This window comes from Oncorhynchus keta, chromosome 13, assembly GCF_023373465.1.
Source record: "Oncorhynchus keta strain PuntledgeMale-10-30-2019 chromosome 13, Oket_V2, whole genome shotgun sequence".
NCBI lineage: Eukaryota > Metazoa > Chordata > Actinopteri > Salmoniformes > Salmonidae > Oncorhynchus > Oncorhynchus keta.
Window position 1 is genome coordinate 24,482,735 of NC_068433.1, and position 14,641 is coordinate 24,497,375.

Sequence of the window (14,641 nt, forward strand, 5' to 3'; positions counted from 1 at the left end):
TACATTTGATCTAGTTGTTATTAATTACTTAAACATATGTAATAATACTCTCTTACCTAGCTTGATGACTGTGGACATGTTTGCTTACTTTTTGTTCTAAATATATACAGCATATTGGATTTGGTAAAAAAAAAAATCAGCTTAAGATGCCCAGGTTATGTCCCCCCCCCACTTCTAAAACCAAAGATGCGCTAATGCATTCAACCATGCACAGCTAAAAGGGACAAACATTAATGGGGAAATAAATTATGCACAAATAATTTAAAAACGTGAAGAGAGAAATAGAAATAGAGGGCATGAGATAGAGAGGGATGAGAGAGAGAGTTGTATACAGACATCTGGAATGAGAACGGTTATACAGTGGGGAGAACAAGTATTTGATACACTGCCGATTTTGCAGGTTTTCCTACTTACAAAGCATGTAGAGGTCTGTAATTTTTATCATAGGTACACTTCAACTGTGAGAGACGGAATCTAAAACACAAATCCAGAAAATCACATTGTATGATTAAGTATTTCATTTGCATTTTATTGCATGACATAAGTATTTGATACATCAGAAAAGCAGAACCTAATATTTGGTACAGAAACCTTTGTTTGCAATTACAGAGATCATACGTTTCCTGTAGTTCTTGACCAGGTTTGCACACACTGCAGCAGAAATTTTGGCCCACTCCTCCATACAGACCTTCTCCAGATCCTTCAGGTTTCGGGGCTGTCGCTGGACAATACGGACTTTCAGCTCCCTCCAAAGATTTTCTATTGGGTTCAGGTCTGGAGACTGGCTAGGCCACTTCTTACGGAGCCACTCCTTAGTTGCCCTGGCTGTGTGTTTTTCGGGTCGTTGTCATGCTGGAAGACCCAGCCACGACCCAACTTCAATGCTCTTACTGAGGGAAGGAGATTGTTGGCCAAGATCTCGCGATACATCGCCCCATCCATCCTCCCCTCAATACGGTGCAGTCGTCCTGTCCCCTTTGCAGAAAAGCATCCCCAAAGAATGATGTTTCCACCTCCATGCTTTACGGTTGGGATGGTGTTCTTGGGGTTGTACTCATCCTTCTTCTTCCTCCAAACACGGTGAGTGGAGTTTAGACCAAAAAGCTCTATTTTTGTCTCATCAGACCACATGACCTTCTCCCATTCCTCCCCTGGATCATCCATATGGTCATTGGCAAACTTCAGAAGGGCCTGGACATGCGCTGGCTTGAGCAGGGGGACCTTGCGTGCGCTGCAGGATTTTAATCCATGACGGCGTAGTGTGTTACTAATGGTTTTCTTTGAGACTGTGGTTCCAGCTCTCTTCAGGTCATTGACCAGGTCCTGCCGTGTAGTTCTGGGCTGATCCCTCACCTTCCTCATGATCATTGATGCCCCACGAGGTGAGATTTTGCATGGAGCCACAAACCAAGGGTGCTTGACCGTCATCTTGAACTTCTTCCATTTTCTAATAATTGCGACAACAGTTGTTGCCTTCTCACCAAGCTGCTTGCCTATTGTCCTGTAGGCCATCCCAGCCTTGTGCAGGTCTACAATTTTATCCCTGATGTCCTTACACAACTCTCTGGTCTTGGCCATTGTGGAGAGGTTGGAGTCTGTTTGATTGAGTGTGGACAGGTGTCTTTTATACAGGTAACGAGTTCAAACAGGTGCAGTTAATACAGGTAATGAGTGGAGAACAGGAGGGATTCTTAAAGAAAAACTAAGAAGGTCTGTGAGAGCCGGAATTCTTACTGGTTGGTAGGTGATCAAATACTTATGTCATGCAATAAAATGCAAATTAATTACTTAAAAATCATACAATGTGATTTTCTGGATTTTTGTTTTAGATTCCGTCTCTCACAGTTGAAGTGTACCTATGATAAAAAAGACAGACCTCTACATGCTTTGTAAGCAGGACAACCTTCAAAATCGGCAGTGTATCAAATACTTGTTCTTCCCACTGTAGATGCCAATGTGTTTGTTTGTTGATCCAGCCTGACATTGACAGAAGCAATGATCTGAACTGTGAATCGCAATGCTTGCCTGCCTGGCTTTGACCTGTGTACAGTACAAACAGTATATGAAACACCTTCAAATACTTTAGCGGCTCTTGATTGAGCTTGCCTGGCATAATGTAACCAATCGATTAGTCCCCTTAAAGTGCAAATCAATCCTGTCTATCTGACACTCCAGAACAAGCTCAATTAAACACTCACAAAAGTAATTTGAAAGAAAATAATTACGATTTAAACCCAGGGAGGTCTCATGCATTCTTCCCTCCCCATTTCCCCTGTCTCTATCTCTTTCCCCACAGGGGTAGGGTCTTGGCACCCCAGGCGTTTACGTAGAAGGACATGTGAGTTTTGTTGACCTCTCTATCTATCCGCCTGTCCCTTATCCCCCCTTGTTTCAATGTTTAATGTCACATGCACAAGTACAGTGAAATGCCTTTCTTGAAAGATCTAACCCAAACAATGCAGTAATCAAGAACAATGAATTACTAAAAATAACAAGGTAGAACAAAAACACATGTAAAAACATAAGAAAAAATAAGAACACGATAGAAGAACCCATTCCTACCGTTCTTCCTACTTTCCTTCCTCCCTTCCTTCCTCTGCCCCAGAGCTCCCTGTCAAGGCTCCACAGTGGTCTACGGCGATGACGTTTTTCGTTCTTTCGTTCATTCGAGGAAAGCACCTTGAACTCAGCAACCACCCCGGCGGTTACGCTCGTCACGTTGCGTAAACTCCCTCCCGCCCTCGCCACCTGACCTCTTCGTGAACCGTTGCATCGCCGCCGGGGGTGACGCTAAACCATCCCGATCAGGAGGCAAAGAAGAGAGAAGAGCAACAGCGCCTCACCCCTGTCTTCTTCTTCTTCTTCTTCTTCTTCTCAAATCTATATCATAAATCTAAGCAGGCAAATGGCTGAGGATACAACATTCATAGTGTATAGGGATTTGTGTTGACAAACAGGGAAATATGCATGGTCATAGCCTATAGTGGCACTGTATAGGACAGTGTACTTCATGTCCCAAAATATAAAGAACAAAAATATCAACGCAACATGTAATGTGTTGGTCCCATGTTTCATGAGCTGAAATAAACGATAGCAGAAATGTGTCAATACGCACAAAAAGCTTATTTTGTGCACACATTTGTTTATATCCCTGTCAGTGAGAATTTCCCTTTTGCCAAGATAATCTATCCACCTGACAGGTGTGGCATATCAAGAAGCTGATTTAAAAAAAAACACATGATCATTACACAGGTGCACCTTGTGCTGGGGACAATAAAAGCCACTCTAAAATGTGTTGCTAGAGAATTGAATGTTCATTTCTCTACCATAAACTGCTTCCAACGTCATTTTAGAGAATTTGGCAGTACGTCCAACCGGCCTCACAACCGCAGACAACGTGTAACCACGCAAGTCCAGGACCTCTACATCCTGCTTCTTCACCTGCGGGATCATCTGAGACCAGCCACCAGGACAGCTGATGAAACTGTGTGTTTGCACATCCAAAGAATTTCTGGGTTATGGGCAGGCATAAGCTACAGACAACGAACACCATTTTATTGATGGCAATTTGAATGCCACAGAAATACCGTGACAAGATCCTGAGGCCCATTGTTGTGCCATTCCTTTCATCCGCCGCCATAACTTCATGTTTCAGCATGATAATGCATTGCCTCATGTTGCAAGGATCTGTACACAATTCCTGGAAACTGAAAATGTCCCAGTTCTTCCATGGCCTGCATACTCACCAGACAAGTCACCCATTGAGCATGTTTGGGATGCTCTGGATTGACGTGTACGACAGCGTGTTCCAGTTCCAGCCAATATTCGGCAACTTTGCACAGCCATTGAAGAGGAGTTGGACAACATTCAACAGTCCACAATCAACAGCCTGATCAACTCTATGTGAAGGAGATGTGTCACGCTGCATGAGGCAAATGGTGGTCACACCAGATACTGACTGGTTTTCTGTTCCACTCCCCTACTTTTTTTTTAAAGGTATCTGTGACCAACATATCTGTATTCCCAGTCATGTGAAATCCATAGATTAGGGCCTAATGATTTTATTTAAATGGACTGATTTCCTTATATGAACTGTAACTCAGTAAAATCTTTGAAATTGTTGCATGTTGCGTTTATATTTTTGTTCGGTGTACATATTTATATTTTTTAATGGAAACTTCTACGTAATCTCAATACAAAAATATATACATTTTTTAAAAATTGTGTAGTGCTTTTCAAAGAATCTCAAAGTACGTAAAAAGTGACATCACAAACACAACATTATAATGGCGGAGATGAAATGTCTCGGGTCAGTTTAGGAGGAAATGGAGGCTGTTTGGGCTGGAAACGCAGTGGAGGATCAGTGGAGGGGACATTCGATGGAAAAGCCAAGGAGAAACAAACACAGTCTGAAAATGTTTTGTCCCGAAGCTCTTTTAATTAACAGCACACCACACCTGCTTCACTCCATTGGAGATCCTTCTCTGGCACTGATCCTCCATTGCCAGGAATGTAACACCCACCTGGGTGATGCCGTGGCTGCTGAAAAGCGCACGAAAAGCCACCACATCTTGACAGTGGTTAGAAGCTTTCTCTGAACAGTGCATGCACTTCCTTGGTTACCTCTGGACACAGCATGCAGTCCTTGGTTTAATACGTCCAAACATGTTTTTTGAATCCAAACAGCCAGCTAGCTAGCTATCAAGCCAAAATATAGACTTTTCATCACGATCCTGCAACTCTGAGAGTCAAGACCACAGGACATAATGAGCAAACCCTAGAGCAGAATAAATTTATTTTCGATTCAAGAACAAGCAGAAAAAATATTTTCAAGAGCGAAGTGAGAGGCGGTGGAGATTTCACTTCACTATGACACCATCTTTTGGACAACAGCGGTCACTGCATTTCAGAGCGCAAAGCCCAACAGAAAAATCTCCTCCAATCCCTTTCATATATCTATTCCAAAATGCCCTACTCATATGTTGACTAAAAACAAATGGAGCTTTGCAATCAGCTCAAACCAATCCAATAGTTACATTTTGACATGAATGAGGCTCACAAACAATAGCACAGCAGGATTTGAACACTCACTCCCACCAGTATATCCACAAAGACAAATCCAGACAAATGTAGCTATTCACAGTAAAATGCCTGCTATATTTTGAGATGACTAGATTATAATTTCCCTCTGATTTAGATGCATTGCTGTATTGGATATGAATGTACACTATGGTATTTGATTTGGAACCTATTCTGACAGATGCTTGCCCACACCCGGTCTCCCCAACCCACCCCCTCCGCCCCCTCTCGGGCCTTTTAGCCAATGGGAGCTAGGCAGACCCTCTGGGGTGTGTCTCATTAGCTAGATTCCAGGACCTGGATCTGGGCCACTGCATGCGCTCAGTTGGAAGAGATGCGGTCCAGAGGGGCCGACATCATCTGCTTCCTCTCCTGTTGGAGAGGAGAGGATGGGGAAGAGAAGAGAAGAAAGGTCTGTTTAGTCATACCTGAATATTACAGTCTCTCTCTCTCTCTCTCTCTCTCTCTCTCTCTCTCTCTCTCTCTCTCTCTCTCTCTCTCTCTCTCTCTCTCTCTCTGTCTCTCTCCTAAGGACCCTTTCTCTCTCTCCTCCTCTGTCTCCTGTCTCCTCTTCTGTCCAATTTGCTGCTGTGCTAAGGATATTACTGTGATACACCAGTATTGCTTGTTTAGGGTTTGGATCCATATGTTAAAGGGATATTGTGGATGCTCTGTTCTGAGCTATGAGACAGGACCAAACCTAAGACCTGGTAGGGGAGTAGAGAAGAGAAGAGAGAAAGGAAAGGAGAGAAGAGAGATGATAAGAGAGGGCTGGGTGGGTGGGTTTAAATAGTCATGCAGAAAGCTGCCTGTAGCCCAAGCCAAGCAAGCTCCCTCATTCAGAGATGCCCTTTGGGGGTGGTAGAGGGGAGGGGGAGACGGGGGAGAGAGGGAGGAGATAGACCCCCCTCCTCATGGTCCATCAGCTCTCGTACCCCCATGAGAGACTGGTTTGGTCTGACCAGTCTCTCATCCCCTTCCACTATACACGTCTCTCTACCTCTCTACCTACAATGCCCAATCTCTCATCTTCCCTTCCACTATACTAACCTCTATCGCTTCTTCCAATGCTTTCAAAACAAGATATAATCAATTACCCCAAAAATGGAGCAAGAGAGAATGTTAAAATGCTAGCTTGCCACTACCTTGTGCTGCTTTACTGCCCACTACAAATCTCCCATCTTCCCTTCAAGCAGAATGTTAGCTTGCTACTGCCTCCACAATCCAAAAGGCGTTCAAAACCAGGCATATAATCAATTGCTGAAAACGTTTATTTTTAATTTGCCATCCTGTAAAGGCTTATCAAAATCTGCCATCTGTTCTTTATCATCGAGCATCCAATAAACACGTGTAGGCTTTACTATCTGTCTGTCATGTACAGTCAGCTACTTCTTCCATTATTCAAACTAGTGGGCTGTTTGTGTGCATTTTCATGAATAGAAATCAACCAAGCCATTAACTCCTGTTTTAACAAAGCCATAGCAGTCGTCCCAAATGGCACCCTATTCCCTACATAGTGCACTACTTTTGACCCGACCCCTATCAGGTATGTGTACACTGATGTGAGTCGATGGATACACAGGATGACCTGTGGAATGTGAATGGGACCTTTGTCCCACTACATTAACATCACGGCTGTGTCCAAAATGGCACCCTGTTCCCTATATAGTGCACTTCTTCCCATAAGGGCCCTGGTTAAAAGTAGTGTACTGTAAAGGGAGTAGGGTGCCATTTGGAATGAAGCCCATGAGAGTGACCCTGAATAGAGAGAGGGCAGTGGGAAAGCGATATGATTTGATACAGTGCAATGGGGTTTTATCACATAACATGATTCACTATTATTATGAGGTAAAAAAAATCAAATAAAAAGAATGTTGGTACAAAACGATAGTACTATTAGACTATGGTTCTGATGGCTCTCAAATGCAATCAAAGCAAATTTGTGGCATAAAGTTCCATGGCAGTGTAGCCATGGTTTTGGAATAACAAATGTGTAATGTATGTCTGATGCTTTTCTTACATTGTAAAACCATTAAACATGTGACACATTTAAAACCTACACGTCAGCGTTTAAAACTTAGATTTGCTAAGAAGTGTTTTAACAAGATTAAACATGATTGTCAGCTTTTTCCAGTCGGTTTCCAATCAGGAGAACACCTACAGTATATTGAATATACCAAACATTAGGAACACCTTCCTAATATTGAGTTGCCCAATCATCATTCATTCAAAATATAATTATAATTCAATCTGGAAATTTGAGTGACAGAATGGTGACAGCGGGTCCTGCTATGCTAAGTTACTGTCGCATCAGACGTTCTTTTTTTCTGACCAAGGCCATGAACTACCGACGCGTGACTCTGCTATCCCACGTTGGCGGCGAGTGGACATTAAATGACACAAAGTGGACATTTGCAAAGGACACAAAGCATCGTTTTCACCGCACATTTCACATTTGCAAGTTTAGTGAGCAATTACAGTAGGCGGCCTACAGGCCATTAGATACATCCATTGCAATTGGACATTGAAAGAGGAGTGGGGAGAAGTGGGGAGATGAGCACAAACCATATCTCTTTTTTTTATCGTCAATAAGTGCTTGATTTAAAAAGAAAACACTTTGAAAGATAGTTGCCCCCTGCAGCGATGTTCAAATACATTGTCAAAATGGACTTGTTTGAGAGAGCATTTCACACATCCAGTCCTGCTCAATGACAGACCGATGGCATTGTATGATGATTGGTTACAGAAATGGCAACATTTGCAGCAACGACAAGTCAATCATTCCACAATTACCATTGAGTGTTTTGACTCTCCTAGAGGTCTGTGAGCTAGAAAAGCTGTTTGCTTTCATATGTTTGTACTACATTTGAGTAATTTAGCAGAGGCACTTATCCAGAGCATCTCACAGCAGTGAGTGGATACATTTTTGTATTTATTTCCACAAACTGGTCCCCCATGGGAATCAAACCCACAACCCTGGCGTTGCAAGCACCAGGCTTTACCAACGGATCCCCATGTCTTTTAAGTTGATATAAAACATTGCCTTGAGGTATGGGGGGACATTTCCCCCAAAAAAATTCAGAACAGGTCGATTCGTCCCCTCCAGTAATTTCTTTCAAATCTAAAATAAATATTATAGCATATGAACACATAAGCAATGGCAAAATGTGAAGAATTGCTGGAAATTAGCTTTACCGGTCAACGGTCAACTCCTCTTTCTCAATTTTCCAACTGAAATGCGGTGTGCCTTTCCTGGTTCATCTGCTGTATGTGTAATTCTGGTCATGTGCGCCGCGACCGACATAGATAGCTCGTTAACTAAGCTAGCCACTTGTAGCTAGCCAGTAACTCCCCCAGTATGTGTTGATGTCATTGCACAGGATTTGTTTTTGGACAGAAGCGGTAGAGATCGGTAAGAAGTGGCACTCCTCTAGCCAAATATCTTATTCCTGCATTATATGTATTTTTAAGCATTAAATTACCTTGTATGATAGGTGCATTGATCAGTTATACCATTTAAAGACCTTGTTTTAAAAAATCTTTAACATAGCTGTCCAATGTTTCCAGCTTTGAAATAAGAAATATGGCCTATAATTAATGACAATATGAGTTAAATAGTTTTCATTGGAATGGTGTTGTTGTACCCAAACAACAGAATGGTGTGGGCGTTGTCTGTTGGAAATTCATACTGAGAGAGATGTTATTTCTTCAAACAATCATCTTTATTTAATATCGATTAATTATTGCAATAATGAGGCTGATCGACCCCACACCCTTGAATGTTGGACCGAGTAACCTAACCTTTACACAAATACAGAGTACTATATATAGCTGACACTAAAAATGCCTCGTCATGGTTGGTTCCACCCCTCCCATGCAGACCAAGGAGCATCATAAGCCACTCTGGGTTCATCCAGTCGTTATCTGCACAGGGTTGTTGTCTTAACCCCAACCTGGCTTAATTTCCCAGTTGCAAGAATGATTTTGAGACAATGAGGGATTGTTCTACTCCTAGAACAATCCCTTGTAAAACACATTCTTGTATATGTAATGCAGTCTTTAACTCATTTGTCAGCTAAAGCCATCTCTAGTGACCATACGCCCAGATTAGCTGCAGGGAAATAGAGTGGGATTTTCTTTTTTTAGGTATTTTCTTAAAACTGCATCGTTGGATAAGGGCTTGTAGGTAAGCATTTCACTGTAAGGTTGTTGTATTAAGGCACATGTGACAAATACAATTTGATTTGATTTGAAAAACACAAAAAAACACGGACACTAGTAAGACAGAAATCTCTTACTATTAGTTAAATATTAATTAACCATTAATATCAAATAAATCAAGTGAATACGTAATTTTTCTATCACAGCGTATATTCAAGCGAGAAGATTGCTGATTGGCCAGCTCATCCTCCTCAGAAGAATGACATCATCCTCTATGAGATAATAGCAAGCCTTTTTTTTAAACGGTCTGTTTGAGATACAAGTTTGAGGTGTTTAATTAATGTATTATTTGTATTTATTTATGCGTTGGGCACAAATATGAGTATAGGATGAGTCAACAACATTATAGGGGGCATGATTTAACAGAATATGAACTTTTAAAAGTTAGTTACTTTTCAACTGCAAAAATGTTCCTCAGACTCATGGCAAAATGTGTTGAAACTGTTTTTACCCCCCCCCAATTTATTTTTATTGAGGGACCTTCCTGTTATCATTCCACTTATATTGTGTTGTCAAAATACCCCTCCATATACCCCTCAAATACCCCCCAAGAGAGGAATAATAAGTCATGTCAAACTGTGTAGAATTGCAGGAAATGCGTTTTAAAATGTAAAAACAAACAAATCTGGGGGGGACCCCATGGACCCTCTACCATCCATCCCTCCCAATATTTACACCTTCATTTCGCCCTTGGTATAAAAGCTTGACACTTTTAAAGCCATAGACTATAACCCACTCATCTAGAATCATATTTTACCTGTCAACCGCAGAGCTGTCTCTGGTGAGATTCCCTACGGCAATACTTAGCTTCCCTGCCCTGTTAGCAACGAAATATAGGTCAACAATATTCATAAAGACATTTAGATTTTATGAAAGGCTGGCTAATGCCCACCGACAAATATCTACTTTTATTTCTGTGAAAACACATGGCAAAATGTGTGGTTGGCCTATCTAATAAAGATGAATGTAGCTCACAAGTTTTAGGTCTATTATACGTGTCGGTAAATATTGCTACAGTTCCTTGTTCGCTTCAAAACAGAGAAGCACAGTTGAATAAAATCTCAAAAGATGAACTGCAACAATTCAGTAATATTTAATAATTCACATTTTCCAACACAGTTTCTCAGTCGCTTTGGTGCATTTTTCACATCATCCCTAACATGTGCAAAATAATAAGTGCATTTCTCAGAACAATTTGTCCAAACTGCAATATACAATAGATATGTTTCTAAAGCTAGTCAGTCACTAAAAATCCTTAGTATGGTCCTTCTGTAGCTCAGTTGGTAGAGCATGGCGCTTGTAACGCCAGGGTAGTGGGTTCGATTCCCGGGACCACCCATACGTAGAATGTATGCACACATGACTGTAAGTCGCTTTGGATAAAAGCGTCTGCTAAATGGCATATATTACATCTCTCAAAAGTAAATATTCATGCCAATGATCATGTCAATGTCATCAGAATGATATAAGTCATTGAGTCATTGTTCACGAACAAGGTCGTCAAAATGTTTAGGCATGTTGTCAATGTAACTGTGTACTTTGACAGTATTAGCTGATGTAAACTGAGGCTACAGTTTGGATGACAGTTACTGTATTGAAAATGCACAAGCCTGCACTTCTATGGAATATATCAATTTCAACAGTACTATTTACATATTACTGTATGTGGGTTATTGATTGAAAGAGACTGGACAACCCAAGGGGCACCAAGGGAAAAAAAAAACTAAATTAGAAAGAAACACAGGAAACCACCCCTAAGGCACAACTTTGCCCCCAGCACTGTTGTGCTGTCTCTACACATCCAGACGTTCCTGTCTGTAGGCCCACATATTCTCATCCACATCACACCGGATATTTTCCCTTCCAATTCAACGTGGAAAGAATCTTTTGGAATGCCTTATCCATCCTCTGCAGGCATCTACTGTTATGTCCTCACATGCTGCATCCATTGCAGCCAGCAGGGTCATCTGTGTGTGTGGCTGACGATCGTACACCTTCCACCTCCATGCTGAAAATAACTCCTCAATTGGGTTAAGGAAGGGTGAATAAGGTGGGAGGAATTCTATGAGCATCCTTGGGTGGGTCACAAACCATTGCCTTATGATGTTTGATCGATGGAAACTCACATTATCACAAATGACCACATACTTTGGCAAATCCTCTCTAAACAGACCCCTCTCATCATCAGGGATGAGAGCCCTGTAGAGAGTCTCTAAAAAGTTGAGTAGATGCTGGGTGTTGTATGGCCCTATAAGGGGGATATGGGTTAGGACACCATGCTCCGAAATAGCAGCACACATGGTGATATTTCCTTCCCGTTGGCCTGGCAAATCCACAGTAGCTCTGTGACCGATGATATTCCGACCCCGCCTTCTGCATTTGGTCAGGATGAAGCCAGCCTCATCCATGTATACAGGAACCAATACACGCAGTCAGTCAGGAAAGCTAAGGCCAGCTTCTTCAGGCAGAAGTTTGCATCCTGTAGCTCCAACTCCAAAAAGTTCTGGGACACTGTGAGGTCCATGGAGAACAAGAGCACCTCCTCCCAGCTGCCCACTGCACTGAGGCTAGGAAACACGGTCTCCACCGATAAATCCATGATTATCGAAAACTTCAATAAGCACTTCTCAACGGCTGGCCATGCCTTCCGCCTGGCTACTCCAACCTCGGCCAACAGCTCCGCCCCGTAGTTCCTCACCCAAGCCTCTCCAGGTTCTCCTTTACCCAAATCCAGATAGCAGATGTTCTGAAAGAGCTGCAAAACCTGGACCCGTACAAATCAGCTGGGCTTGACAATCTGGACCCGCTATTTCTGAAACTATCTGCCGCCATTGTCGCAACCCCTATTACCAGCCTGTTCAACCTCTCTTTCATATCGTCTGAGATCCCCAAGGATTGAAAGCTGCCGCAGTCATCCCCTCTTCAAAGGGGGAGACACCCTGGACCCAAACTGCTATAGACCTATATCCATCCTGCCCTGCCTATCTAAGGTCTTGAAAGCCAAGTCAACAAACAGGTCACTGACCATCTCGAATCCCACCGTACCTTCTCCGCTGTGCAATCTGGTTTCCGAGCCGGTCACGGGTGCACCTCAGCCACACTCAAGGTACTAAACGATATCATAACCGCCATCGATAAAGACAGTACTGTGCAGCCGTCTTCATCGACCTCGAAAGGCTTTCGACTCTGTCAATCACCAAATTCTTATCGGCAGACTCAACAGCCTCGGTTTTTCGGATGACTGCCTTGCCTGGTTCACCAATTACTTTGCAGACAGAGTTCAGTGTGTCAAATCAGAGAGCATGCTGTCCGGTCCTCTGGCAGTCTCTATGGGGGTGCCACAGGGTTCAATTCTCGGGCCGACTCTTTTCTCTGTATATATCAAAGATGTTGCTCTTGCTGCGGGCGATTCCCTGATCCACCTCTACGCAGACGACACCATTCTATATACTTTCGGCCCGTCATTGGACACTGTGCTATCCAACCTCCAAACGAGCTTCAATGCCATACAGCACTCCTTCCGTGGCCTCCAACTGCTCTTAAACGCGAGTAAAACCAAATGCATGCTTTTCAACCGATCGCTGCCTGCACCCGCATGCCCGACTAGCATCACCACCTGGATGGTTCCAACCTTGAATATGTGGACATCTATAAGTACCTAGGTGTCTGGCTAGACTGCAAACTCTCCTTCCAGACTCACATCAAACATCTCCAATCAAAAATCAAATCCAGAGTCGGCTTTCTATTCATTCCGCAACAAAGCCTCCTTCACTCACGCTGCCAAGCTTACCCTAGTAAAACTGACTATCCTACCGGCGATGTCATCTACAAAATGGCTTCAACACTCTACTCAGCAAACTGGATGCAGTCTATCACAGTGCCATCCGTTTTGTCACTAAAGCACCTTATACCACCCACCACTGCGACTTGTATGCTCTAGTCGGCTGGCCCTCACTACATATTCGTCGCCAGACCCACTGGCTCCAGGTCATCTACAAGTCCATGCTAGGTAAAGCTCCGCCTTATCTCAGTTCACTGGTCACGATGGCAACACCCATCCGTAGCACGCGCTCCAGCAGGTGTATCTCACTGATCATCCCTAAAGCCAACACCTCATTTGGCCGCCTTTCGTTCCAGTACTCTGCTGCCTGTGACTGGAACGAATTGCAAAAATCGCTGAAGTTGGAGACTTTTATCTCCCTCTCCAACTTCAAACATCAGCTATCCGAGCAGCTAACCGATCGCTGCAGCTGTACATAGTCTATAGGTAAATAGCTCACCCTTTTTCACCTACCTCATTCCCATACTGTTTTTATACTGTTTTTATTTATTTACTTTTCTGCTCTTTTGCACACCAATATCTCTACCTGTACATGCCCATCTGATCATTTATCACTCCAGTGTTAATCTGCAAAATTGTATTATTCGCCTACCTCCTCATGCCTTTTGCACACATTGTATATAGACTGCCCATTTTTTTCTACTGTGTTATTGACTTGCTAATTGTTTACTCCATGTGTAACTCTGTGTTGTCTGTTCACACTGCTATGCTTTATCTTGGCCAGGTCGCAGTTGCAAATGAGAACTTGTTCTCAACTAGCCTACCTGGTTAAATAAAGGTGAAATAAAATAAAAAATAAATACAAAGTTGTGAGAGGGTTCACTTGATTCCAACTCCATTATACGCTATATCCCAGAACACAGTTGAATTTGTTTTGGTAAGGAAGAGTGACATAAAATGTACATATATTGCATGTTCCTTCCACAGCAATGGAAATATGTGCAGTTTATGCTTACTGTACTATGTATCACTATAAAATGTTGCTGTAAAGTAGTTACATAGATATATGTTTTACCTGTACATACTGGTACCGTAGCTCCTTAGTTCATGGTGCAAATAGCCTCCTCCTGTTGAGGTGTGAAAAGGCGTCCTCTGCCACCGGTTTGAGGTAATCTTGCAGTCCTATGTGGGGGAAAATGCAGTGATGCATCGCACACTTTCACATAAACAAAAACTATGCGAACACACAGTTTACTGTAAAACATACAGGTGGGTGCATGTAGTAAGGTGCAGTATGTATCTGTATAGAGTATATTTCTGTATGCTGTGAAATACAAGTGGACTACTGTAATATGAAGCATTGTAGGAAGTATACAGTATACTGCTTATATACAGTAACAGTGCACTGTACATTGGTGGACATACCTGTTCCCTCTTCGAAACATTTGAACTATTGAGGACACGGTTGATCTCCCAATATTCAGCTGCACCCTTGTAAGGCCATGATTGACAACATGGTCTACAATAGTGGCCCTTATGTCATCAGATATGCGCCTATGT

General features: G+C 42.6%; 1 long non-coding RNA gene across 1 annotated transcript in view; it reads right to left on the bottom strand.

Annotated features, from left to right (window-relative positions):
• Window positions 1-4,776: 4,776 nt before the first annotated feature.
• The window catches only part of LOC118392642 (uncharacterized), a 34,466-nt gene continuing 24,601 nt past the window's right edge, over window positions 4,777-14,641 (bottom strand). The window contains exon 2 of the long non-coding RNA XR_008062774.1: window positions 4,777-5,451. This is a non-coding gene — a long non-coding RNA (uncharacterized LOC118392642). The remainder of the gene's footprint in view (window positions 5,452-14,641) is intronic.